Source organism: Pezoporus wallicus, unplaced genomic scaffold, assembly GCF_028554395.1.
Source record: "Pezoporus wallicus isolate ANWC-B61680 ecotype Strahan unplaced genomic scaffold, APGP_CSIRO_Pwel_v1 contig_13643, whole genome shotgun sequence".
Lineage (NCBI taxonomy): Eukaryota > Metazoa > Chordata > Aves > Psittaciformes > Psittacidae > Pezoporus > Pezoporus wallicus.
Genome location: NW_026638179.1, coordinates 1 through 25,600, shown reverse-complemented (window position 1 = coordinate 25,600; position 25,600 = coordinate 1). Strand labels below are relative to the sequence as shown.

Genomic DNA, 25,600 nt, shown 5'->3' with positions numbered 1-25,600 from the left:
GAAGATTCCACATGATACAGGCACCCCCTCCTTTTAAAGGGAACAGGACAGGAAAACCAAGAACAAATGGAAGAGATAACACATCAAAGAATCTATATGAAGCTTTAGATCACTGAACAATTATCCAGAAAGCTTCCTGCTAATTTATTCAATGCCTGATTAAATGACAGCATGCAGTCATATTGTTGAAGTGCAACAATTATAAACCAGACACGACAACATAATGCTTCACAACAGCCTGCATGCCTCAGGAAGGCATTCAGTAAACCATAAAGACGCCTACATGTTTCTAACAGAGTAGTGGTAAGGCTCTTTTTCTGTGGCTGTCATAGCCTTTGCTCAAAATTCAGTCTCTTAAAATTCAGACACACCACCAGTTCAAACTTCTAAGTAAAAATATCTTTTTAAAGTTACACTGTATTTCACTTTACAGATTAAACCCACATGTCAGTGAATTATTCCCTTCCTTGCATCCTTTTAAGCAAATAGTCATTTCATACCCAAGTAAAATAAAACATTATTGCTGGGGGAGGAGGAGCCACAGCAGATCATAAGGCAGGTCCTTTCCATGCATGCATGGAGACTGCTTCTTTATAATCTAAAGGTTTCAGAATACAAGGCAGACAGGTGGCAAATGATAATATATAAGTGAGATGAATCCAGTCAGCCACATGTCTGGAGTGATGAATTGGAAAAAGATTAAATACAGGAATAATACAGACAACACCACTGAACTCAGAAGATGGTGCTAGGTACCCATGGCCAAGAAACAGTCCGATTCCCATGAACTCTCTAATTTCAGCAGCCACTTTAAAAGGCAGCCTGGAATGAAATTCCTTACAACCTAAAACATCTTATTGATCCAAGTACTCCATAACCCTCTTTCTCCCCCCACACTCCCAGGATGGCATTACTGCCCTCCATTTGGATGTCTATATACTTAAAAGCAATCATGAACTAAGACTGTCCAAATCAAGTAGAGGGTAGGCCATTAAAAACAAAAGTGAACTACAGTAAGATACATACCCCAATACATAAACATACTGTAGAAAACTCAGTTTCTATTAAGAAAAGAAGTGAGAATATTCTTCAGACTCTTTTCTGCTCCCACACAATCTTTTGCTTTATGGGCGGGTGATGTCTGATGGCCTGGGCATTCACATGTCATTAACCTTGCCCCTTTGATTCACTTGCAAAATGTTACCTGACCTACACTGATTACAGCACACTGCATCTCCAGGTAAGAGCTGTTCTCTGAATATAAACTGGTAGTTGGAAAGTGGAAACTCATAATGCTACAGTAACTCCATTACATTACTTGCTATACCTGCAAGGCAGAGCAAATTATAAAATCTAATTATTTCACCTTTCTTGTAGATTGCTGCAAACAAAAAAACTTAGTCATTTGACCCAAACTAACATTGCTGCTTCATAACAGAACTTAATGATTCTAGTGATGGATAGCAAGAGGGATTAAAATATCTTTTTCAATAGCTTCTGGAATGAAATTGAAATGACTATAAATAAAAGAGAGCAGCCTGACCCATTTGTTCCCATTATTGTATTAAAACCAGCAATTGTCAAAACATGGAAAATATCTCCATTTCTCTTCCTGTCAACAAGCCCTGACAAACATCTTACATGAATAGAGCCACTAAAAAGGTCTGAGAAGTTACAGCTGACAGAAGTGAAGGCCCAGAAAAATTTAACTGAGGTCCCAAGCAAGAATCACTTAACTGATCTACATATAAAAAGCCCTTCTGATAAACTACTACATGAACAAACTACTACATCGCTGAAGAGTCAAGCAAGAGCAAGGAATATTCAGAAGAGCAAGATATCCCAAAAGCTGGATCTTAATGTATCTGAAAGGCAGTTGGTCTATTTTCAATTACATTAAATAGCCAGGAATCTGAAGCAGAAACCCAGACAGGCTCAGATTATTGTAGACTTCCCTTAGTGAAAACCTATTCCATTTAAACAAGTATATTCGTTTAACTTTGACATGAAACATAAGATGCAAATACAAGCTTTTGGAAACTATAAGGTAGACATCTCTGTCTTCGACTACTTAGCCAGCCAAGTATCTGATGCAATGACTGCCTAGACTGGACAATAACCAGGGTCAGCTGGGAATCAGAGACTATTAATATAGCTGGATATCCAGACCTGCAATTGTGCATTAAAAACCAACACAAACCAATCAACCTCACAGTCACACACAGTTACTATCCTGAGTTTAGAAAAGGGGGAAAGAAATAAAAAATCAACCTCACTATCAAAGAAACTGCCAGAAATGCCAAGCAGAAGCCTTAAAACCACTTCAGAAGGGAAGACTGCATCATCAGCCTCAGTCTCTTGCACTATTAGATGGTCAAAGTAAACATCTCAGCATTTAATTATTGCACCAGTGATTTAAACCTGCCAGGAAAAGAACAGAAAACAGTGCCTATTTCACACACACTGCCGGATCCCTTCCATCCATGCTGTCTTCTTGTTCATCTCTTGACAAAAACCTAAGACACCTAGGAACCATATTTCAGTTTCAAAGCGAATGCACAGTAGTCATATGTGAATGACTTCTCCTTGAAGGTATGAGTCCTAATTGCTGCACTTAATATTAACAGCAGTACCTTACTTTGGTTAAGTGCAGTTGCACACCACTAAAACTTCAATAGTGCCTGTAGCTCTGGCAGATGAAAGTATGCAATATGTAAGTTCAGACACCTTAGTTAATCTTTGAGCTTGGAGAAATCAGTGGTTAGAGCTAGTGTTAAATTCCTGCATGTGAAGTGATAGACTTATTTAGATATAGAAATGAATGGCTTATATTCTAACAGTATCACTACAGTACACAAGGGAGATTTTCTAATCTTTTCCATTCCTTTCTGGTATGACAATAAACCATCCTGTTTTCACAAAATACCCTATCTACTTTCTTCCCTACATAAGGAAAAAGAATATCTCACATATTAAATGTTTTCATGACTGCATGTACATCATTAGAATCACAGAACTGTATAGGTCGGCATGGACCCTAAAGCTCACATAGTTCCAAATCCCCCTGCCATGGTGAGGGACACCTTCCACTAGAGCAGGTTCCTCCAGGCCTAGTCCAGCCTGGCCTTGAACACTGCCAGGGGTGGGGCAGCCACAGTTCCTCTGGGCAACCTGTGAGAGAGTCCCATCACCCTCACAGAGAAGAGCTTCTTCCTCATATCTAATCTAAACCTCCCCTTGCCCTATCCCCAAATGCCCTTGTAAAAGTCAGATGCTAGCTTAATTATTTTACAGCATCTCATTTTATTCAAAGTAAACCATCTGTGAACATGATCATATAGTGTTATATGAACAACAAAAGTGAACCACACTGAACTGGCATGCAGCTGATGAACAGCTTTCAAGAACCTGCTCAGAAACATTCATGCACCTGCAAGAAACCTTAACTCTTCTTAAAAGTTATTGTTAAGTGCTCTGGGCCTTCAGGAATTTAAACCATCTTTCTTTTACATGCTGACTGGAAGCCTTGCAGCAGCTGAAGCAATAAATATTGACAGCTAGCTGGCAAACAGCAGAGATACCAGCACTTGTAGTCTCCGATTTCACCTGCATCAGCAAAGACAGAGCCTTGAAGGGACAGCATAACTAGGGCTTAATATGTTCATGTGTATTACCACTGCTTTTTCCTATATGAAAAGCTTACTTACCCCTCAATAAGACTAGTGTACATTTCATCATATCTGCTTTAGAAAGTATATCACCCTGAAAACGTCAATTAGCTATATTAGATCATTGCAGCATGCAGACAGTAACAAAGCTCTAACTCTGGCTACAAACTGTACTGCAAGAAACTCGCAGCATCCAGTTCCACCCTTTCATGCTATTACATAGCTCAGCTCCTTCTCCCTTAAACCTACCCTTTGCAAGTTTTGCATATGAGGCCACATATTGCTTAACAAAACTAAACCATCAACTTAAAGCAAACAGGGAAAAGGCTGTATGCCAAAATACAAGACACTCGTGACAGCATGTAAGGAATAGAAGAAAGAATTTGTAAAGTGGATTTTAATTAAGAAATTGTATTGATGACTAAGTTCTATTTTTCTCTCAGTTCTCACCTCATATCCTCTACTCTGAGGCAGGCCTAAAGCAGCTGTAATGGAATGTATTCAGACTTGTTTAAGGAAAATTCAAAACAAAACAAAACAGAAGAGACTACAAATTCTATCCATCTTCCCACAAGAAAGGCATCTTTCCAGCGATTCACTCAACAGCTCAGACAAACTGCAGATTGATGGTTGGTTTTCAGCACATTTCATCCTGCTGCCAAACTAACAGATTTTTAAACTGAGATTTGAAACAAAGACTTCTTAGTAAAACCCAAAATGTTGAGCACTGAGTCAGACCTATTTCTCAAACCTTCAATTTACGATTTCATCTGAAGCCAACAGATTTTCACCCCTGCACAGACACACCTTAGATTATCAGCTATGTTTAGGTTTGTTAGAACTCACCAACATAGTCATCATTTTCTCCAGCACACAGCCTCACTGGGGGAGGGGTGGAGATGTCCTCCACACAATAAACATTTGCCTGCTTTCAAAAGGAAGATATGAATCAAAACAAGCTTACCCTGTACTTCTAGCAGGCACTACTCTTAACGTGTTACGTCAACCAACACTTGTGGAGATTCTTCCTTAGAGCTTCTTGTAGCGCTTCCTTCCTCTTTGTCTGCCACTGAATTTATTTAACTTTAATAGTTAATATCTGATTAACAGCATTAGCAGGCCTGTACAGGTGGCAGGCAATCTCCTTTGTATACTCCACTTAACAAAAAGGCAAACCCTTTAGTATTCTGCATCAGAAAAAGCACCACAAAAAATCTTAAGACTATCATAAATGCACAGTTCAGTGGCAGATAAGCAGGCATGAGGTAGGTCTATTACAAAGGTAGACAGCACCTAGAAGGAAGCAATGCTCTAAGCTTTGCACTGAACATAATAAACTAAGATTCCTGCTCATTTTAATGCTGCCAAATCAGTCCATTTGCATTGTTTGCAAGATGTCAGTTTGGGCCTGGAAAGGAAGATGTACTTAGGCTATTTAGCAAATCCTCAGACTCAAAACCTCATTTTATTCAAATGGGTGCCCTTGCCTAAGTCTTTCAGTAGGTGGAACTGAAGCCAAGATATTCCTGAACAAGATGCCAATATTCCCTATAATCTTCCCATAGCGAGGTGAGACAGCTCTCAAGTCTCACTGCTTGTTTTTCTTTGGAATAAGTTAAGTTTGCTTCAGTGAAGATGCCCACCCCATACGGCTGCAAGGAAGGCATTGATGAGAAGGGGAAGTCTTCGAAAGCACAGGAAAAAGCATGATGCAGGACAGCAGCAGAAAGAGTTAAGTTGATCTGTAGGGAGTTTTATCTCTGGCATTTTATCCAATTTGATGCCATGAAGCGTAGAACAAAGCCATGGACCTGGTGTTTTAAATTTAGTCAGTTCAAAACAGCCATTAAAAAGAAACTAATTCTCATTCAATTTTAAGGCTTTCACCTTAAGGGGAGGTCTTTCAAGGATGCACATGTTATTCTTTGGCCTTCTGAAAGCAAAATCAATTAAGCACAAGACTCCATTCTTGTAACGAAATGTATTTAGAAGAGCCATAAGAAAAGACAAATTTAACCATTAAACTGAAATTCGTAAGTATTTGTCACTCAACATTTCAGCACTGACAAATCCACTACAAACAAGTTGCAGCTTTTGCAAGAGATCTGAGTTTTCACAGCTGGTTCTGCAGTATCTCAAATGCTGCTATGGAAAAACAAACTGGGAACTCTAAAGGGACCTTGTTTCCATATGCTATTAATGCAGGAGCTTGGGTGACAGGATTATTGATATTTTGAAACACTTAGAAAGACCAACTGTAGTTTCTAACACAATTACATTCTGGACAGCTAGGAAACAGTACATATGCTAAGGTATGTAACTCTTGAGCACGCAATATCATTGTGCTTTATGGAATAATTTCAGTTCCCTATTATGTTAAAGGCAACTTAATGCTGCTTTACCATGTATGTCCTTAAAGTACTCAAAAGAAAAAACACTGGGTTTCCTTGTAATTTTTCTGCTAACACAGTATCTACCAAAACTACAGAATTAAACAGCAAATACCTTCTCTTTTTAAGGACCTTATTAGTCCATACGGACAATGCATCTAGAGAGACACCATCAAAAACCAAAATTCAACGACCCATCACCTGGAAGAAAGCACCTACATAGTCTTCTGAGGAGGAAGAGGTTAGAAAAGTTACCAGCTAGAAGATGTACAGGTTAGAACAGAGCTGGGGGAGGTGGAACCCTTCGTTCCTCTGCTTTTAGCCAAGCCTCACTGGCATGACGTGTGACCACTGGACCTGAAGAAGAAAGGCGCTCACAAAGCATTCAGAACCCACTTGAATCTACATGCTTAAGGGATGCAATCATGCAAGTCTAAGACTACACAAATCCCTTAGCAGTGGGTTATCAGAAATATGTTGTCCCATATTCAGTATTACAGCTGTACTCTGGTGCTCAGATCCAAACCTAGGACACATTTCTTTCTCTCGGCCCACAGGTGCAGTGCAAGAAGAATGCTGCTACTGCATGCTAAATGGTATCATGCTACAAACACGAGACAAATACTGAGTCATCTCACTCTTTCTGCTCAGCAGAAGACATGAAAAAAACCTTGAACAGTAAAACCACCATCAACACCACACTTTCAGCAACAAACCAGCAGAGAAAGTGGTATTAAACTTTATTAGGATTATGCATAGGAGAGATTATATTCCGTTAAAGATGTCATCCACCCTGTAATGTTGTCTTGGTAGAGAAGTTATGTATGCCACTCTTTCCTCATATCATCCCCCAAACGGTGACCTCTAGAATCTGCAGAAGGCACTGAACTGACACATTAGCTTCTAAGCACAGATGATACCAAGACATTCTGACTGTCACTGCACTGCCAAAATCTACATTTGTAGCTTTTCTTAAAGATTAAGTACCTGAGGATCAGATTGCCATTTTCAGATTTAATTTAAAAATTAATCTTTAGTCATCATGGCAGCAGCAAACGGAGTCATAGAAGGCTAACAAAATACTCCAAAAAATTATGGGGTATCAAAAAATCCAACTACTTCTGAATTCTCAGTCCTCTCTCACACTGATATGCAGACACATATTGCCAGTTCTGCAGTTGCTTCCATCTCTGTTACAAACTGAGTCTCTTGAGATAGTTTGGTAACATTTTATTTAACTAACAGAACTCTGAGAAGTTATAATCTGAGAGTTTCACTGTTTTATTCACTTGCATGGTTACCAGACACATGCATGCTAAATATACTGCATGCTATCATGGCAGCGGGTCAGTTCTGTACAAGCTGCTTGTACTAAATGTCTCCTGTAAGCAACATTAAAGTTTAGCTCTGCTGTAGCACATATAGGAAGAGGCTTCACATTCCTAACCATCATCTGAAGGGGAAAACTATGCCAATAGAGTACTAAGTATGCCAGGGCTACTTTAACCCATTTACTATTTTAAAACACACATGTAAGCCTTGCATTTATGTTATCTACACTATGAATTTTTAAGATTCAAAACCCCAAAGCTTTGTCTTACTCTTTTGCTATGAAAATGTAAGAAAAGGTCACAAACCATAATCTGTAATATGTGATGTGTGAGACTGATGAAATTCAAAGCCATGTGTGCTATTAACTGGGTAGGCTATTCAACTACATTTGAAAGATTTTACTAGTTTATTAAACCAACTGGGTACACAGTAACTACTAGACCACATTTTAAATAAGTATCATTGCATACTCTCCTAACAATTTCAGAGCAGATGTTCGCTATAAAAGATACCGACATATAAAATACCCACACACTGTCTCTACATATATTGACATATATAGAAATACACACACTAGCATATAAAAAGTACAAACAAAAGTGAGTTGTCAAAATTAACGGAGCACACACTAGAAATATTTTACCAACCTCTATCACATTGCTTTCCTCTGACATACTACAAAAGAGGGTACCACAACAGAGAATGCCAGCCTGGTGGGGAAGGGAAGGCAATCTCTTAGAAAAGCTGCCTAGAGACTAACACAGGGAGGAGACATTTCACATCATGTGTTTCATGGCTTCAGACTGCTGCCTTGGAGAAGGCTAAAATAAAAGCGGAATAGACTTGATCACAGAGGTCAACAGACATGGTGTCTGTATTCTGCTGGAAGAATACACATTTATCTTTTTCTTTTCACAAGCACAGGAAAGCCTAACTCAAAGCACAAATACTTATCAGTAACACCGTAATCATTTCAGCACTGAAGTTGGAAGGGGAATCATCCAGACCTTTGGTAAATATTTAGGCAGCCAGCCCGCATAAGAATCTCAGGCTGTTGCCGCTCTACTGAAACCATATCCTCAGTGGCTAGTCTAAGGTTACACCATATACCTGCTTAAGCTGCAACTGCATGTTTACTGCACACTATAAGCACATCCTGACGCTGTTCCTCTCAAGTAGAAACTTTGTGAGATTGTTCATATATCACCAGCCCTCCTTTTCTCCCTGGATGGGGGACATCTGGAAAGCAGACAGAACTACCAAAGAGTAAACGAGTTATCATAATAAGGATATGCTATGGGCCTATAAAAAGAACAAAAAGAGGCAAAAGTATGCTGTAATAAATGGTTGGATTTTGAGTAGATAGTATTTTAAACTAGCTCATTATGCAGAGTCAATCCTTAATCTGCAGAGTACAGCAGTATTTATCAAATAATACACTGATAGAAAGATACAGAGTACCACATTTTTTACAGAAGAAAATTATTATAACACTTGCAGTTTTAGTCACTCAAACTATCTGAAGTCTACAGTCCGGTCCTAGCATATTTACCAGGTTTCATTCTGATATTAGAACTTCTGCACTAAGGGACCACGTTGGAGGCACCGAATTACCTCAAATTATTAGCAGATTTGTTTTTTAATGAACCAGGAGAGCATTTATATTAGCTACACACAGAATATGTACTCATAGAGCGTCACACACAAGTACATGTTTGGGATACTTTATCTGGTCAAACAGCATACACAGCAGTATTCTGCCTGACAGCTTTAACATCAAATCTGGGCCATCTTTGCACTTGCAGGTTCCTATGAAGCTGCTGGTAAGAGTTCCCCACCCCCCAACCCATGAGAGCACAGAAGCTGTCACTGCAAAGAAAAAAGAGAAACACCTCCTCAAGAACCATGCTTCACCTCTGCAGAGCTGTCAAACCGTGAGCCTCGCTGCATTACAATGCTCCAACTGTTTACTTCTGCTAAACTTTGCACTTCACTTGCTACTGCTCAAATATTTAAGACATTGCTTCCTTATCCTCGAATCCAGTTTTTCATTGCATCATATTACTCTTTCCATCTGGATGATTTACGAGTTAACACATTTAATGCAGTCTTATACCGGATTCCTTTAACAGACAAAACAAACACAAAAAACAAGCTACACTGATAAAAAACCACAGGAAAGTAATGAGGGAACAGAACCAGTAAACTTCAGTCTGAATACAAAACTAGGAAATGGGATCAACAAACACAACTTGTCTACAAACCCCATGTTTTTCTTCCTTCTGATCAGCATGTTTCTGATTGCACCATTCAAAATGGTGCTTCCAAGTTTCCCCAATATAGCAAAAACTAAAGAAACAACATTTCTACTGCAAGCAAATAATATCAGGGTCCTACAGTGGAAACTCAGTCTTACAAATTACATGAAACACTTCCTGACTAAGAAAAAGAAATACTCAATATTACACAATGCACTTTAAAAAATCTTTGACCTTGGAAGAGGACTTGGAATTAAGTTATCTGCAACACTCTGATGCGTTACAAGTTACTCTTACTTCAGAAGCAAATAAAACCCCAGCAACAACAGAAATCAAAACCTACCTGATTATCAATTAAAGCATAACTTGCATAGTACAGAACTATGCAGACACTTTGGTAATTATTTCTCCAAGAGCATTAGTACATAAATGCTCAGTTTTGGAGCACCTACTTTTCAAGACCCCAGGTGGAAAAAAGGGACCAAAAAAATCTGTTGATGTGACATATCCAACTGATGGATCTTGAACTTGATTCATGAGATCATTAGAAGACGAACCAAAAATGGAAGGGAAGATATTAAGTAAGAAGGGATACCTAATGAGTAGAATTTGCAAGACTTTCTCTTTCCTCCTCAGGAGAAAAACTCCAGCACTTTCTGACAGAAAACTGATTATCTACCCAACTGGGAAGTGAACTGAATGAAAGCTGAAAAGAAATAGCACAGAAAGACAGAAGGGAATGGTGGTGGAAGTACTTCTGATTTACTTGCAACTCTCTCTCAAAAAAACAACAGAAATGGAGAACAGATATATCAGCTCACAGATACATCTCACACCAAAAACATGTGCAACATAGCTTCAGTGTTCACAATTTAAGCTTCTGATTTAAGGTGTCAACTGAAGAACTGAAATGCAAGGCAAAAATGCAGCACTCTCACTAGAAAATTATTTCTAGCATTTGATCTTCTGCATTTGTAAGTAACAAGAGCTGATGGAAATTACACTTAGCAGAATTAAGTCCTTTGTTAAAGTTAAGGCTCCTTATAGTCAAGCATCCACTTGCTCAGGTCAAAGTACATCATCTAACCATTACCAGCACCACAAGATCCATATGCTGGGCAGTTCGGAGGCCTCAGTCATACAGACAGGTCAAAATGAAACAGTTTTTTACCTCCCTTGTTTTCCTGATTTGTTGAAGGCCATCGGAGCCGAAAATTTTCTTGTCAGGACAGAGGCATCATCTAGTCTGGACTACAAGTTCCATAAAAATCCACAAACTTCACTGTAGTCCAATCATCTAAATGAAATATCTACACAAAAATAAGAACTCTTTTTTAAGGATGAGTAACTTGAATTTGCCACACAATTATTACAAATAATTTCAAGCCAACTTTTGAAAGCATTTCATGCAGCAAGGCCTCCGAAATCAAAAATCTTAGCATGTTCTCACAATACACAAAAAATGACCAAACCACATTTAACTAACAAATGGGGGAAACAAGTTGGGTGGGCACTGACTGTCATTTGTTTTACTGGAACACATCACATAGTTTCAGCATTCTTCTGCTAAAGATATGAAGAAAAGCTGAAACAGGAATTCACAGCTACAAACCACACGAGACCATGTGGTAGGACGTACCCACCTCAAAATGCAGGTGCATTGCCCTCCACATCCCACTAGTGAAGAGTCATAACTGAACATACTGACACAGTTTTCTGAAGACTTAATAGACAGCAAATACGTCTCTTCAGTTGTGTTCTCTATTAAACAGGTTTGCCCCATTAGGTACAGAAGAGCATTCTGTGACATCATGGATTTTCAAGTGGTAGGGATAAAAAAATAAATGTTCAAAGGGGGCCTACAAGAAATCTGAAGAGGGACTTTTTGTAAGAGCAAGTAGTGTCAGGACAAGTGGGAATGGCTTTAAATTGAAAGAGAAAAGATTTAGATTAGATATAAGGAGTAAGTTCTTCCCTGTAAGGTCCTGGCACATGTTGCCCAGAGAAGCTGTGGCTGCCCCATCCCTGGCAGTGTTCAAGGCCAGGTTTGACTGGGCTTGGAGCAACTTGCTCTAGTGGAAGGTGTCCCTGCCCATGGCAGGGGTTGGAACTGGATGACCTGTAAGGTCCCCGACAGCCCAAACCATTTACAGGGCCTACACAGCTACATAAAACTAGTTTAAAGGTGGCAAGCATACATCTATCTACACACATCTACCACAACATAGCTTTACCGTTGATCTAGGAGGAGAATTCTAGCTAAACAGACCAAAAGACTATTTTCCTGAATTTGGTCTTGAATATTTTTCCCACATATGTTGCTCAGTATAGTACCTTAGCAAGTCTTTCAAATGACAGTGTTACCAAGATAAACCAAGGAAGTTGCTGTATAGGAAAAATAGCTAAACACTTATAAGCTTGTAACATATATCTAAGCACAGTTAGATGCATGGGTCTAAGGGTGAAGGGCCTTCTGGTTTTAGATTTAATATATAAATTTTCTGAGACTAGCAAAACACATCTATAACCCAAAAACACCTTTCAAAGAAAAAACATGTAAACCATACACTCGTTATCTTCCCTCATTATCCAAACAACTCTGAGCATCTCCAGATCCAGTGGGCAGAGTACAAACCCTGAGCAGTAAGAGGGCTGCAACCTCCTGTAACAGGCACAGCAGACAAAGCACAAGGAGACAGCTGGCTGTGTGCTACGTTGGGTAGGCGAACAGTGTGTGCCTTACACTGCCACTAAGCCCCAGGCAGAGCTCCCGTCACCTCTACCTGGAATTCCAGAACAGCATCTCAACCCGCTGGTGCATTCTGGAAATTAAGAGTGGCAATGAAAGTGCAAATCAACAGCTACATTCATTAAACAGTGAGACTTAGTATTTATTGTGGCTCTCAAGCAGAAATGTACAGTTTCACCACAAATGATTGCAGTCGTGTTCTCTAAACAATGATAATCCAGTTAGGTTATCACTCATTTGGACAGATACATTACTTTAATTATGCTCAAATTGTCTCCTATTGCTAAAATAAAAGATAAATAATTTAATTTAGTACAGGAATACAGCAGAGGAGAAAGAGACAAAGACTTGGATTAAAAAGCTTACATGAATGCCAAGAAGAGAGAAAGACGGCTCCCTACACACTGGGGAACCATTGGAACTCTTCAGCATTTTTTTGCCAAACATGGTTTTACTTTTGTTTTGTTTTAATAGTGTTTTACAAAGTTTTGCTAAGGCAACTTGCGTACCGACTATAACACAGCCAACATGCTGCACTATAAAGGCAACAGCAAGATGTGACTAATGTGTATTAAAGAAAACACATTCCCTACCATGGGAACCCTCTTAGAATTCACCACTATTTCAAGTAGTCTGCAGGAAGCTTTTCTGTTCTAGACTTCCTCTCCTAACAATCTCTCTACTAGTAGTTCTAAGACATTTCTACTAGACATTCTAAGACATTAATAGTATAATGGTGAACAAGCACACAGGCAATGCCATCAGCTTACAAGGCTTTTATCTAAACAGGTCTAACAGACACAAGGAAAACACGGTAGAAGGGATAACAGAATAACATCACCACCACTTCTGCCAAGGATTTAGCTGGAACAATGCGATTAATTCACTGAAAACTCATTGTTAGCGCAATCAATGTGGGAGAAACAAGGAAAAAAGGAAAACCAAACCCCACACACAAAAACCAAGCATTACAAGAAATGTACCAAATCCAGTTGAAAGCTGACTTCATCAAACGTGGTTTAAAGTGTCATCAGAATAATTCTGGTGTAACAAACTGAACCATACACTAAAATGATCCCTACACCAATCTTATGGGATGCATAGGTCTAACAGGAAGAAAAGGAAGTTCCACTTCCCAGTCTTCAGTTACATTCCGACTCCAGCTGTATACATAAGAGCACCAGCAATACCAGCAAAATAAAACTAGAGTTAGTTTAAACACTGAACTACACACAGGACTTGCCAAGTTACTGTCATTTACAGGAAAAGCTCAAGAAGCCTTACAGCATACATAAGACAGTAACATACAGTTAAAACTACTTTTCTCACTTCCTGTGTGGAGGCAGTATATAAAATCCACCTGGATGCAGAATTCAAATATTATCAGAAGTTGTTTTAACTGCATCTTACAGAGTCCAAGTTAGTCATTCAGTGATGGTCTGTAAACTCAAACACCACCTAATAACAGCATTTCTTCTGCTTCTTTTAAACTTACGGGTTTTTTGCAGGGTTTGAGAGATCAAAATATAGGACCTAAAAATGTCAGTGTAGAAGTGTTATTAGACTCCAAAGCAAGAGTTATCAATCCAGGAAAAAAAAGGAACAAACTTTGCCCAAAAAAGCATTTTAGATATTGCAATAATAAACCTTTATTTTCTGCTTAAAGTCAAGACCAGCCAGTATTTGTGTACCCAGCATTAGCTACTGAGGATCTGAACATCTCACTAAATGGGTAGTTGTATCACACTAAAGGCTGAAATCCAGTTTTAATCAACAAAAAGCATAGCAACTTGGCTCACAATTTGGGGGTTCTATGAACTTGAGAAAAAGAAGTATTCTTCCATAGAAATCCAAACAAAAAGATGTCTTTCAAAGAATATGGACTAAATCACATCACAAGCAGCATCCTGAATGTATTGTACCTCAAGTTCCTTCTCTGGCATAACAGCAAGAAACAAAAAGCATTCTAATCCCTTGTTCAATATTGTGGCAACTACAAAAAACAACTGCAGCACAAGCTCTTCCAAAGACTACATATTTTAAATGCAAAGCTCACCCTTCAGAATTAATATACCTACAAAGATCTTTTTCATTAATATATGCAATTATTTCCTTGCCCGCATTTGTCTTTTTGTCTATGGAGGCAAAAATGAAAATTGAAAAACAAGACTATTACAGAAAACAGTCAAACCCAGATACACAGTTCCAAGTCAGTAGATACATTCATGGTAAGACACTGATGTCTGAGACCAGATACACTCTAAGTGTGAAATAAGAGAGTTTGAGGTAAGATGAGGCTCACTCTCAAGCATAAAAGTTGACAAACTGAGTCAGATACAACCTACAAACATGAACAACCTAAGTAAAGGAACATCATTGAAACTGACTTCTGTATCTTCATTGCACTTTTCATTTCAACCAAGATACATGTAAAGCTGTTTTCTAGATACTTTAGATTGACTGCTGTCAAAATCCTGAAGGAAAACATCTCTAAATCCTAACACAGGTGCACTAAAGCAGTCATCTTCAAGATCCAGCTATGTCATGTCATCAGAAAATTCTCACCTACTCCTTCCTTCCTCCCCTGAGCCAAACACTGACACATCTCTGTGGATGGGCCACCTGAAACCCGATGTCTGGGCTGGCTGCCCCTTTACTGGTCCCATACTGCTAACAGATCAGACTATTTTGAGATAAGCTAATTATGCCAGTGAAGTACTTTATAAATCATTATAAGCAGAAGAGACCACAAAGAATTAAAAGCAGCAAAGTACAAGATAGAAGCAAGAACTGTGATCTCAGCTATTCAAGATGAGAAGCCTGGGGGACTCCTCATCAGATTGCAACTCCAAATTTTAGTCTGTACTTACTTTCTCCAGCTTCTAACAGCTGCAACAAGCACAAAAGAAACCCCACATGAAGGGCTGGCTTCCTTACACCTTCAGAAAATTAGTCATTCAAGCCTTAGAACAACATACCAACATCTTTGTGGCTTGCTTGTAGGCATTATCTACAGGGATGCAAAACAGCTACAGAAACAAATATAGATGCCCTAAAAGAAACAGATCTGAAGAAAAATACTCAGATTTTCTGTGCAGCAAAACTGCTGCACAGAAAGTTTTCAAGAAGTTTATCAGATCTTCACCTCATTAACTTTTCATGAAAGGAATGCATGATGGAGAAGGAGGTTGAAACATCTTTTGAGAACTAGTGAGCCAGTATCCTCAGGAACACTGTGGTAGGTTGCATTACTGAGCAATTCAGCCTTAAAAATACCACATTAAAAAAAAGTAGGATCCAGAAAGTCCTCAATAAAACAGGTATGAGCCTCATGGGGGGGGGGGGGGGGGAAGAGGGAATCTTAGAGAAATTTATTAGTACCTTTTAAGAACAAAAGATATTCCCTCTCCTGTTCCTTGGGGGGGGGGGGGGGGGGGGGGGGGTAAAATGAGGTACAGGGGAGATTAGACACTGGGTGTTAAAACAGAAAAATCTAATGGTTCCTAGACAAACAGGTTTTATGACTTTCTTTGATGCAAATAAGCTCCTGCTCCCAAACCTCCAGAACATACACGTAAGAGAAGCAAACTGCTGCCCAAAACTATGTATGATTACAGTCCAAAGTCTGGCAAGGGAAAAGCAGAGGACAGACAGCTGCAATGACAAACCATTGGACTCCTACTCTAGATTACATGAGTCAAATCCAGAGTACAAATGCTGCGTAGTCAATTCCCTGAACAAAATCCCCAAACTATTAGTTCTGCAAGCAGCATCCTGACTGCACTCCCTGGCAGGAAGAAATCACAAATATTCTATGCAACTATCTTCCTATATGCTGACAAAAAGGCATCATCAGAATGAAGACCTATTTCACTTTATTCTGCTGAATGAATGAATCCTAGCCTAATATGACATTGAGATCAAATCAAATACATTAAAAGCAGAGCAAATTCAGAAACTGAAGGCAGAGCTTTACACCACCCTACTTTTATTTTCATAAAATTAAATAAAAACACTTAGGAAAATATTGTCATTTACTGATAGAAGACTAAAGCATTATCAATGAGGGCACTAAATTCTCGAAGGCAGCACTGTCTATTACTCACAGCTTTCTAAACCTACTTTTCTAATAAAATGAGCTTTACATGATCACAGCCTATTCTCCCTCATTAACAGCTTGGTTTAATTGGCTGGTTTCAACCAAGTGCAACAGTAAAAATGCCAATTATTTTTAAGACTTTGTAAAAGTGCTGCAGAGTTTGTGACTGGGTGGCTGCTCACAGCCCCTGGGCAAAGCGCCTGACCTACAGCAACCAGTGCGGCAGCAGATCCTGCTGATCACTCAAGCAGTCAGCAGGTACCTGTACTCAGTCGAGCCACAGCTAGGAAGCCTGTGAAGATACTAAGAGAACTTAAGAGCAATGCCCTGGATAGGGGGGCTACTCTGAAAGATCAGTGAATAACAGAAGAGTTGAAAAATAAGTGACATGGAAGTTCTCTAAGTTTTATTACCTGCAAACCCACTACTTTACTATTAGCATTCAGACTGTTTTTAAATTTACATCCACCATTTCCCCAACCCATATTTTAGTATATTTATGATATTAAAAATGATATTAAAATGTGATATTAAAAATAGGCTATAGTACGCAGAACAAAAATTTTCATATACGCTTTGCCTTTGTTCTTCCCTCTTCCCCATACCATGCTTCATTTCTCCTCAACGACCCAGCCATAAAGGTGGAATCCTTTTATCTCATGCAATCACACTGGTTATGCTTGCCTAGAGCCAATCTGAACAGGACAGGCTACAAATTCTTTAATGACTTCCATCTCCTCTTAAACAAAATCAGGAGGTGAAAAGAAAAAAGAAATGGCAACAAACCCCAAAAGCACCATTAGTAACATCAAGATGGTTGCAGCCTAGGCTTGCTCTGAAGCATTTCTTCAGTCATGTAACAGGTCCAGATGGTTCTGCTCATTCAGCAGCTCAACCAGGACCCCAAGTGCTGCACAAGCATGTCTGGATCACCAGAGGGTGCTGCAGGGGCTCAGTACACAGTAGATTTGTACTTGGATCACAACCTAACACAGGCAAGTCCTTTTCAGGTTGGTTTTTTTTTCACCTGGGTCTCTTGGTAATCCTGATATTTCATTCCCCTCCAAAATCACCTCTTCTCAAGTGAATGATTCTTTTACTTTCCAATAGAATGTGGTGCAAGTTTCATAAAAGCCCCTTGTGCTAACACGCAACTATAAAAACAAGCTGTCAGCACCAGGCTTAACTTGACAGTAGAGTCCATCTCCTCAGTAAAAACATATGGGGAACCTACAAATAGAGAAAAAGACTGCAACCCAGTGAACTAGAGAAGTCTCAGATATAGGGCATGCTGTAAGTATCTGCAGAAAGACTTTCTGAAGAGCAGCTAGTGGAATAACAGTGGGTTATCAGGCTACATTTCATCTGACTGTGAATCCAAGTCTCCTATGTAGGCAAGGCTGTAATAAACCAATTCAACCAGGAGTCACTAGGAGCATTTTCAGACTAAGACAATAATAGTTACAATTCTGAACTCTCCCATAACCCTCTTTCATCTCCTGAACCAATCGTTAGTCTTTTAAAGTACCTTCTATTTTGCTTAAAGCATCTAAATGATTCCAGTATTCAGGAACACTGATAATTTGTTTTAAATTCCAGACCTTTCAATCATTTGAACATCACACTTTACTAGCTCCTTGAAGCTACTGAATTACCAATGATAAATAGAAACATTGATGAAAAGCACCTTTTCTTTTTTAAGGAAAAAATCATCTGATAATTGCTTTAAGGTAACTTTTGTTGTTTCCCCTCTCCCCTTAAATTTCAACTCATGTTAAACTTACGACAAAGTCTGGGGGATTGCTCGAATTCCTCAGTCCTTCACTGAGAACAACTGCTCTGTGTTTCTGTCTTTGTAATGCAGATTTGGTAAAACATTTTTTAGATTTTATTTAATTCAATTCAGAATTTCCCATTTCTTTTGTGATGGCTACTCATGTTAGCCATTCTCAAATTGGTGACAAAGAAAACAACAGGTACTTAAAACTCAGTATTATTCTTTAATACTCAACAATGCTATTACATACTCTACCTACTCCTTGTGAATTTTCCAAGTATTTGCGTTAGTTACTAGAATTCTGCAAATACACCCAGATTCCATATCTCCAATATCCACCTAAATATCTGCCTCCACCTCCTGACCACATCTTTCTTCAGCCATCCATGATTTTGCCTCCTCCCTTGAAGGAGGAGTTCTAATTTAGTGCTTCCTACTGGAAACCATTAATACTTTAGCACTTCTTTTCACAGTTGAGCCCAACATCTCTCAAAGCAAAGATCTTTGCATACATTTCAGTGACAAAAAGTTAAGACACCATCATCTGGCATGCTATTAACAAAGGAAGAGAACAAGAGGACAAAACAAAACACACCACCAGGCAAGCCACAGAAGCCTTAACACTCCAAGAGAAACACAGGAGGATATTAAGGAAGTTGCTCACAGGAAATCCTTCTTTCGGCACTCAAAAGCTTCAAATCCCAAAAGCCAGCTAGCCAAAGTTAATGTGAATCATCAAACTCAGACTAACAAACATAATTTAACATCCTATAGGCTCAAAAAAATTAGCAGAACGTGCTTCCCCTTCCTGTACACCTCAAGTGAAATAGGGTATCGCTTGACATACCTTTTTTTTTTCCTCTCTTTCACCCTGAAACCATGGAGCTCCTGAGTGTAAATTTAAGACACCTGAATAGCAGTTAAAACCTTGTATCATGTCACAATCATTTTAACAGATTCAAGGAAAAATAAAAACAGTCACTGAAAGTTTTAATTTATTACTCTCATTGCATAACAATACAAGTACAGTGATGATGGATCATCCCATTTTCTCAAATATTCTCAGAAGACTCAGTGCTTCGAAAGCTCACACTAAAAAATCCAATGTTTTTTAGCTGCTATATACAGCAACTTATTAGCAGTCATTCTTGTGAGCTCACAGTTTTAAAACAGGATGCACGCAGTCATATCAGGAAGAGGGCAGCTGCTGTGAAAGAACGATACCAGAAACAAGATGGCCTCACTGTTGATAACCTCACACAATGTTTCTAAGCAAGGTTTCCAAAAGAAGATGATCAATTAAATACAATTAAAAACACTAGGAGAAAGATGACCACTTAAGAACACTGTCACTTTGTTTGACAGATCTGAATAAATAAAATTTACAACTTGTTCCTCCTGGACTCAAGCACTGCAGATTCTGTGTGATACTGGGGAAGAAAGTCACCTCACCCTGACACCCTTCAGCAGTTTCTGTAATGGACACTGCCAAGCCACGTCTGTTGTGCCCTTTATGAGCCCTCATCTTTCTGTACATGTGCATATCTACAAGTCTCCCAAGGTTCAACTACTTGCTTACTTTCTTCTCCTACAATTGTTTGTTTATTTTCACACTCAAAATAACCTTCCTATGCATCATAAGAGATAATAAAACAGACTCCCTGAATTCTCTCAACTCTGTATGCCAGTATCTTCAATAAATGTTTAACAGTATAGCCACAGCACAGCTGTTAGAGATGTGCTTACATAATTATACAGCTAAATGTTGAATAATTTATACCCCTTGACATTTCAAACATTATTAGTGATCACTGAAGATTACAAGATCAGGCCTGTGTATATTGGTGCAGCACTCAATACTCACACTGACCACAGCTTGCAAGTATTACTGCAGGTATCAAGATGACACATTCTCACAGGTCTATGGTTAGCTTTCAAACAATAAAAATAACATTAATCCAATCCATGAAAACCTGAATTACAGTGTTAGAAGCAATCTGGCTTTCAAATGAAGCCAAGTTTCAAAAACACTTGAAAGGATTTGAAGTAACTGAAGAAAACCTTCTTCCTATTATCATAAAAGGAAAAGCACAAACACAGCCATTCTACACCCCACTCTTTCAGGTGATTTCTGACTAACACAATGAAGGCAACACATTTTGCTCCTGGTTATTTAGCTCTTTATTAGGGGAAGAAAAATAAGGTAAAAAAGCACAGTAAAAGATGCTTTGTCATCAGTGCCTGGTACACAGATACTTAAAGCAAGCACCTTTCCACAACTATGCTTGGCTGATAATTCCTAACACTTCCTTTTTACCTTAGTATACTTAAAATAGGCATGCAACAATACTTAGTAGCTACTAGTGAAATTCAGCTGAGCACAAAGCAATACAGAATACATTTTTACATCTCTAGGTTGGCCCAACAGGACTTTGGCAGAATTCAAAAGCTCTTCAGGGACAGAGTCAAATAGAACTGGGAGACCCACCTAATTAAGCACCACTAACATGTTGAATATAAAGTAGTTAATTTCCTGAAAAATAATTCAATTAATCACACTCTTATTAAGAAGGATGTATTTTCTTCTCATCATACAGGCACACTTGTACTGTTATAACACACAGGGAAAAAAAGCATAGTGCTTTCTGTAGAAAAGGTTCTGTATGGTTCTGCATCTGAATTCTGAGGAAAGAAGACTGACCACAAAATTTTATTGTCTTTACCCGACAGTCATTCCTGCCAAACTCTTCACTGCAGCCTCAGATTACAGATAAAAGGAGAAAGGAAAAAGATTACCAAAAATACAATTTAAAATATTCCAACTCCGTGACTGTTTTGGCAGGGGCGGGTGGAATGAAATCTCAGGAACAAAGTTGTCTTGCATGCACACTTTAGTGACAAATGGAAATGAGTATACAGTAACATGTTCCTAAAAAGATTTGAGTTAAAGAAATCCACAAAAATTCTCACAGAGCCATTAAACAGAAACTGAAACAAGACAGCTGATGAACAAAAATTAGTCCCTTAATATGGAAGAGAAAAAAAAAAATATCCCTTTAACTCTGTAAACAGTAACTGGAAAGAGCAAACATTAAAATAAGAGTATACCACAGCAGAGGGGTGGTAAGAAGTAGAAATCTAGATCAGACACTTAAAACAAAATTCACTATTCCAGGCTGCAAACTTGACCCTCCATGCCATTATTTATTAGCTGGTACTCTACCACAGAACATATGGTGGGGGAGGGCAACTGTCATATTACACAGTTGAAGCCTGTTTTTAACTCAGAGTAACACTGTTTTGTTCATTCACTGGAGACTGCATCAATGACCTAAAATATATTTTGATTAGCTGTCCAAAAAAGTTCCTGAAGTCTTTTACTGGCAGCTCAACAAAATTAACCTGGGGGGGGAAGCAAAAGAATGTCTTGCTGTAGTCTTACAAACTTCCTAAGACACCAAAACCACCTGGTAAACATCCAGGGAAGGAGGCAGCTATATTTAGTTATTTCAGGATCTGACTGCATCTCTGGAGACTTCATTCATTTCACATGACAGGAGAAATAGTTAAACTAAACCCATATTCAGGACCACTACAGCACCACATTGGCAAGTCCATTCAAATAATTACTGCATTAGCCTTTAGCACTAGCAGCAAAGCATACAAAGAAAAAAGAATGCTGCATTCATTTTTTTCTGGTTACTTTACCAAAGCTGAAGGAATCAAACTGAACACAAGACAACAGGCAGCAAAATTCACCCTTACTGTCACAGACAGAGATTTTGACTTTAGCCCCATTTGCTCAATTGAAGAACACATTATTACACATGTAAAATAACAGCTTTCAAATACAAGAAATACAACAAATAAAGCAACTTGGTGCATTATAAGCTACATAATATATACGTCACCACATGATGTTCCAATTAATTTGAAGTAAATTTTGTTTTAATGAGAAAGAAAAGGATTTCCCAGGGGTCTGCACACATTATCAGGCTGCTGTCATGACTGAAAAGGCCCAAAGACTAAAATTTAGAGAGGATTTAATCCTGTGGCCTTTAAAAATAAAAACTTAGGAATCTGGGGAGGTGAGTAAAATGTGCTAATGTTTATTTTTAGGAAACTTTTTAATTGCTCTGAAACACAGGCATCTCTCATACATCACAAGGGCATAACAAACTACAGTAATTCAAGATAGGTCTTATTTAGGAAAAACTAATACAGATTTTCACATTACACAGCACTATACTCCACAAATTTTACCACTGTTAAAGAATTAATCAGCTATATTGCGTTATATAGGGTGTGATTGAAAGCAGGCAAGGCAGCATGGCATTGTTCACAAGCTTGCATGGTGCCTCCAGTGTCTCCGAAGCAGCATTTAGGCCCAGAATACACAGAATGACATCAACAAGTTATCTGAGAAACTTGGCTAACACTCTGAAATAAACCCTGTAGCTGTCCACATCAACCAGTACAAGGCAAACTGTGCACACTTCAGCTTAAATAAGGTTTGTAAATAAGAGAGATCTGCCATAACAAGTCATTTTATTCTTTGGAATTACTTCAAGTTTTAATCTAGCCATATCCCTCTCACCTTTATAGTCCAAAGTGACTCAATTCTATAGATGATACCTAGCACCATAAAATTCAGTGTTCACTTATTTCTCCATCCCTTGTTTGGCAGAGAAAGAAACTAATGCTGTGAAATTATAGGAAGCTAAATCCAGATACCTGTGCATATGCATAGCATTCTATGGGCTCACTTATTTACAGAGGTGAGAAGTACATTGGCTTAAACACACTCTTAAGAAAATAAAGCAAAATAAGCAAACATAAGACCTAAAGGCTAATATATTTTACCATCGTTTACAGTCTGTAAATACCTTCTCAGAAATAAATCATGTGAAATGATAAAATATTAAAACTGAAGAGACACTGTGCCACCTACACTAAAATTGCTCTAAAGAAGATCCTGTCCCTCCCATTGAAGGATTCTTCCCATGCACCGATGATACTCCGCTACTACTACTGGTGGACTACGTCAACTACAGATTTAGAAAAGAATTATGGAGGAGAAAAATAACTAACCAGGGCACTGGGTTATTTTCCTTCCTAAATTCCAAGCTGAATGCGTGCAATCAAAAAGGCTCATCTCCAACTGCCCAGCACTATTATAATCCCTTAATAGCAAGACATATTGTTCCATTCTCTTGTTTTTCTTTTGCTAGCTAAATAAATAGAGAATTTTGCACTACCATTTATAATTAAGGCCATTTAGTGACCAAAAGTGTTAACATTACATCCTTTGTTACAATTCTTCTAAATTATGTAACTGAAAGACATGTCATTTTCACATATTCTAGCACCTAAATGGAAAAAATAGTTTAAAAGAGGAACCTCACACTTTTCCCCCAAATGCAAATCACTTGTTACAGAGGAGGGGAAAAAAGCCAAAGATTACTTTCTTGTATGTAAGAGATAGAGATAAGCATTTTAAATGATTTTAGAAACAGACAGACAAGATTATAGGACTATTGCTGTGATAGCTTTTGCACAGGCTGCCTAAACACCAGCTAGAAAAAACAAGACAACAGAAATACCTATCAAAATGTAACTAGTTCCTAAAAATGAAAAAAGACCCATATACAGAATAACTACACGTAGACAGTTAACATAATTGAGTCTGAAAGCTTACAGCCTTCCTCATGATCCATAACAATTCACCAGGCTGTGAAAAAGATTTAAGATAAATACTGTCTATATTACCAATTCCACACTAAATCACTTTCGTTACTATTCTTCCTAAATTTGTCCTTTTTGCCGTTTCCCCCACTGTTCGTAATAAACGTAGTCTTTGTATAACTATGGGACTCAATGGTTTTATGCTAAGCACTAAAAATACCCTCTTCTTGTTCTTTTTTTTTCCCTCCCCTCTAGAACTCCAGCCTCTCAACTCGGGAATTTAATCACCTGTCAAACAAGTCACTACGGCTTAGTTTTTCTAAGCAATTCCACTCTCCTCAGCACCTCGCATCTCAACAGCCGCTATGGATTTATTGGGAAATACAGCTCCGTAAACTCAAAACCCGACTGTTTCCAGTCAGAAATAGCACAGTCTCCTTCCCTCTCCTCCCGACTCCTGCGCACAGCTGCCGAACACAAAATCCTACTTGCAGTACGACACAGCTGTACGTTCAATCTCCTTCCTCTGGACAAAACATCCTCTAGTTTACACATTACCGAACAGTTTCCCCTCCCATTCGCAGCGCACCTTAATGCGGTGTACAACTACTTGAACAATTTCCACCCTCATCTCCTCCCTAACCGACCCCCGCTCGTTTTCGCCGGCGCGTACGACAGACAGACTCCTAGGAAGGATTTTTGCTGTTGTTTGTTTGTTTTTAAGCGTGCTGCTGCTTACCCAACGTGGCTGCCGAGAAGCAGGACAAAAGCTACTTTTCCTCCCCGCCTTCCCAGGCGCACACGCACCCCGAGTACAGAAGTTGGCCACCCGGACGAAGCCGCTCTTACCTCAGTGCTCCCCGAACGCCAGGGCCTCGCACCCCACCCTGTCTCCCCAGCGCACCAGCCTCCGGGCAGACCCCGCTGGCCTGATCCACAACGTCCATCCTCTGCTCCAGCCACCGGCGAACAACTCCCGGGGAGGCTCCGGCCGCGGGGCGCTCTCCCACCGGCGGGACCCCGCACCGCCGCCCGCGCCCCTCCCCCGCCCGCCCCCCGCAACAACTTCCCCGCCAGCACCCCCCGCCCCGCTCGGTGCGGCACAGCGGCAAGGGGACGGCGGAGCGAAAACCTCCTTCTCTTCCCCCCGGCTTCAGCCGCCCCCCTCAGCGACTGCCCCCGCCCGTCACCCGCTGCCCCTGCCCCGACCCCGTTCGCCCGCCGCTCCCACCGCCGACCCTCGCCGCCGAGCTGCGGGAACGCGCTTCCGATCGCCCCACAGAGCCGGGACCCCCCTCGCTCGCTCACCCGCCCGTCCCCTCGCCGCTGCTGCCGCCTCCCCGCCGGGGCTCCTCAGGAGACACTGACACCGGCGCACGGATACCCGCTGGGCGCTATTTTTGGGAAACAAGGCCCAATCGGGGCCGGAACTACTTCCTCTGTCACACTCCGAGCGGAGCACAGCTCTCCCGAGAGTATCCTTCCGCACTTTTCTCCTGGCAGCTCGGACGTCGCTGAGGGCGCTCAAACGAGGCAGGCAGTGACAGGACAAGGAGGGAAGCGGAGGGGAGTACGAAGGGAGGCTGCACCCGGCTGCTGGGCTGGGATCACGGCGGTCTGAGCTCCCAGCATCGCCGGATTA

At 39.8% G+C, this 25,600-nt stretch overlaps 1 protein-coding gene across 8 annotated transcripts in view; it reads right to left on the bottom strand.

Moving 5' to 3' along the window:
- The window catches only part of MEF2A (myocyte enhancer factor 2A), an 87,424-nt gene extending 61,947 nt beyond the window's left edge, over positions 1-25,477 (bottom strand). For 3 of the 8 annotated variants that reach the window (XM_057409738.1, XM_057409737.1, XM_057409740.1), the window contains exon 1: positions 25,267-25,475. The gene's annotated coding sequence lies outside the window, so the exon portion shown is untranslated. Of the gene's footprint in view, positions 1-24,807; positions 24,833-25,266 lie in introns of those variants that run through there. The other 5 variants (XM_057409733.1, XM_057409739.1, XM_057409743.1 and 2 more) reach the window with 4 other exon arrangements.
- Between the last annotated feature and the right edge of the window lie 123 nt (positions 25,478-25,600).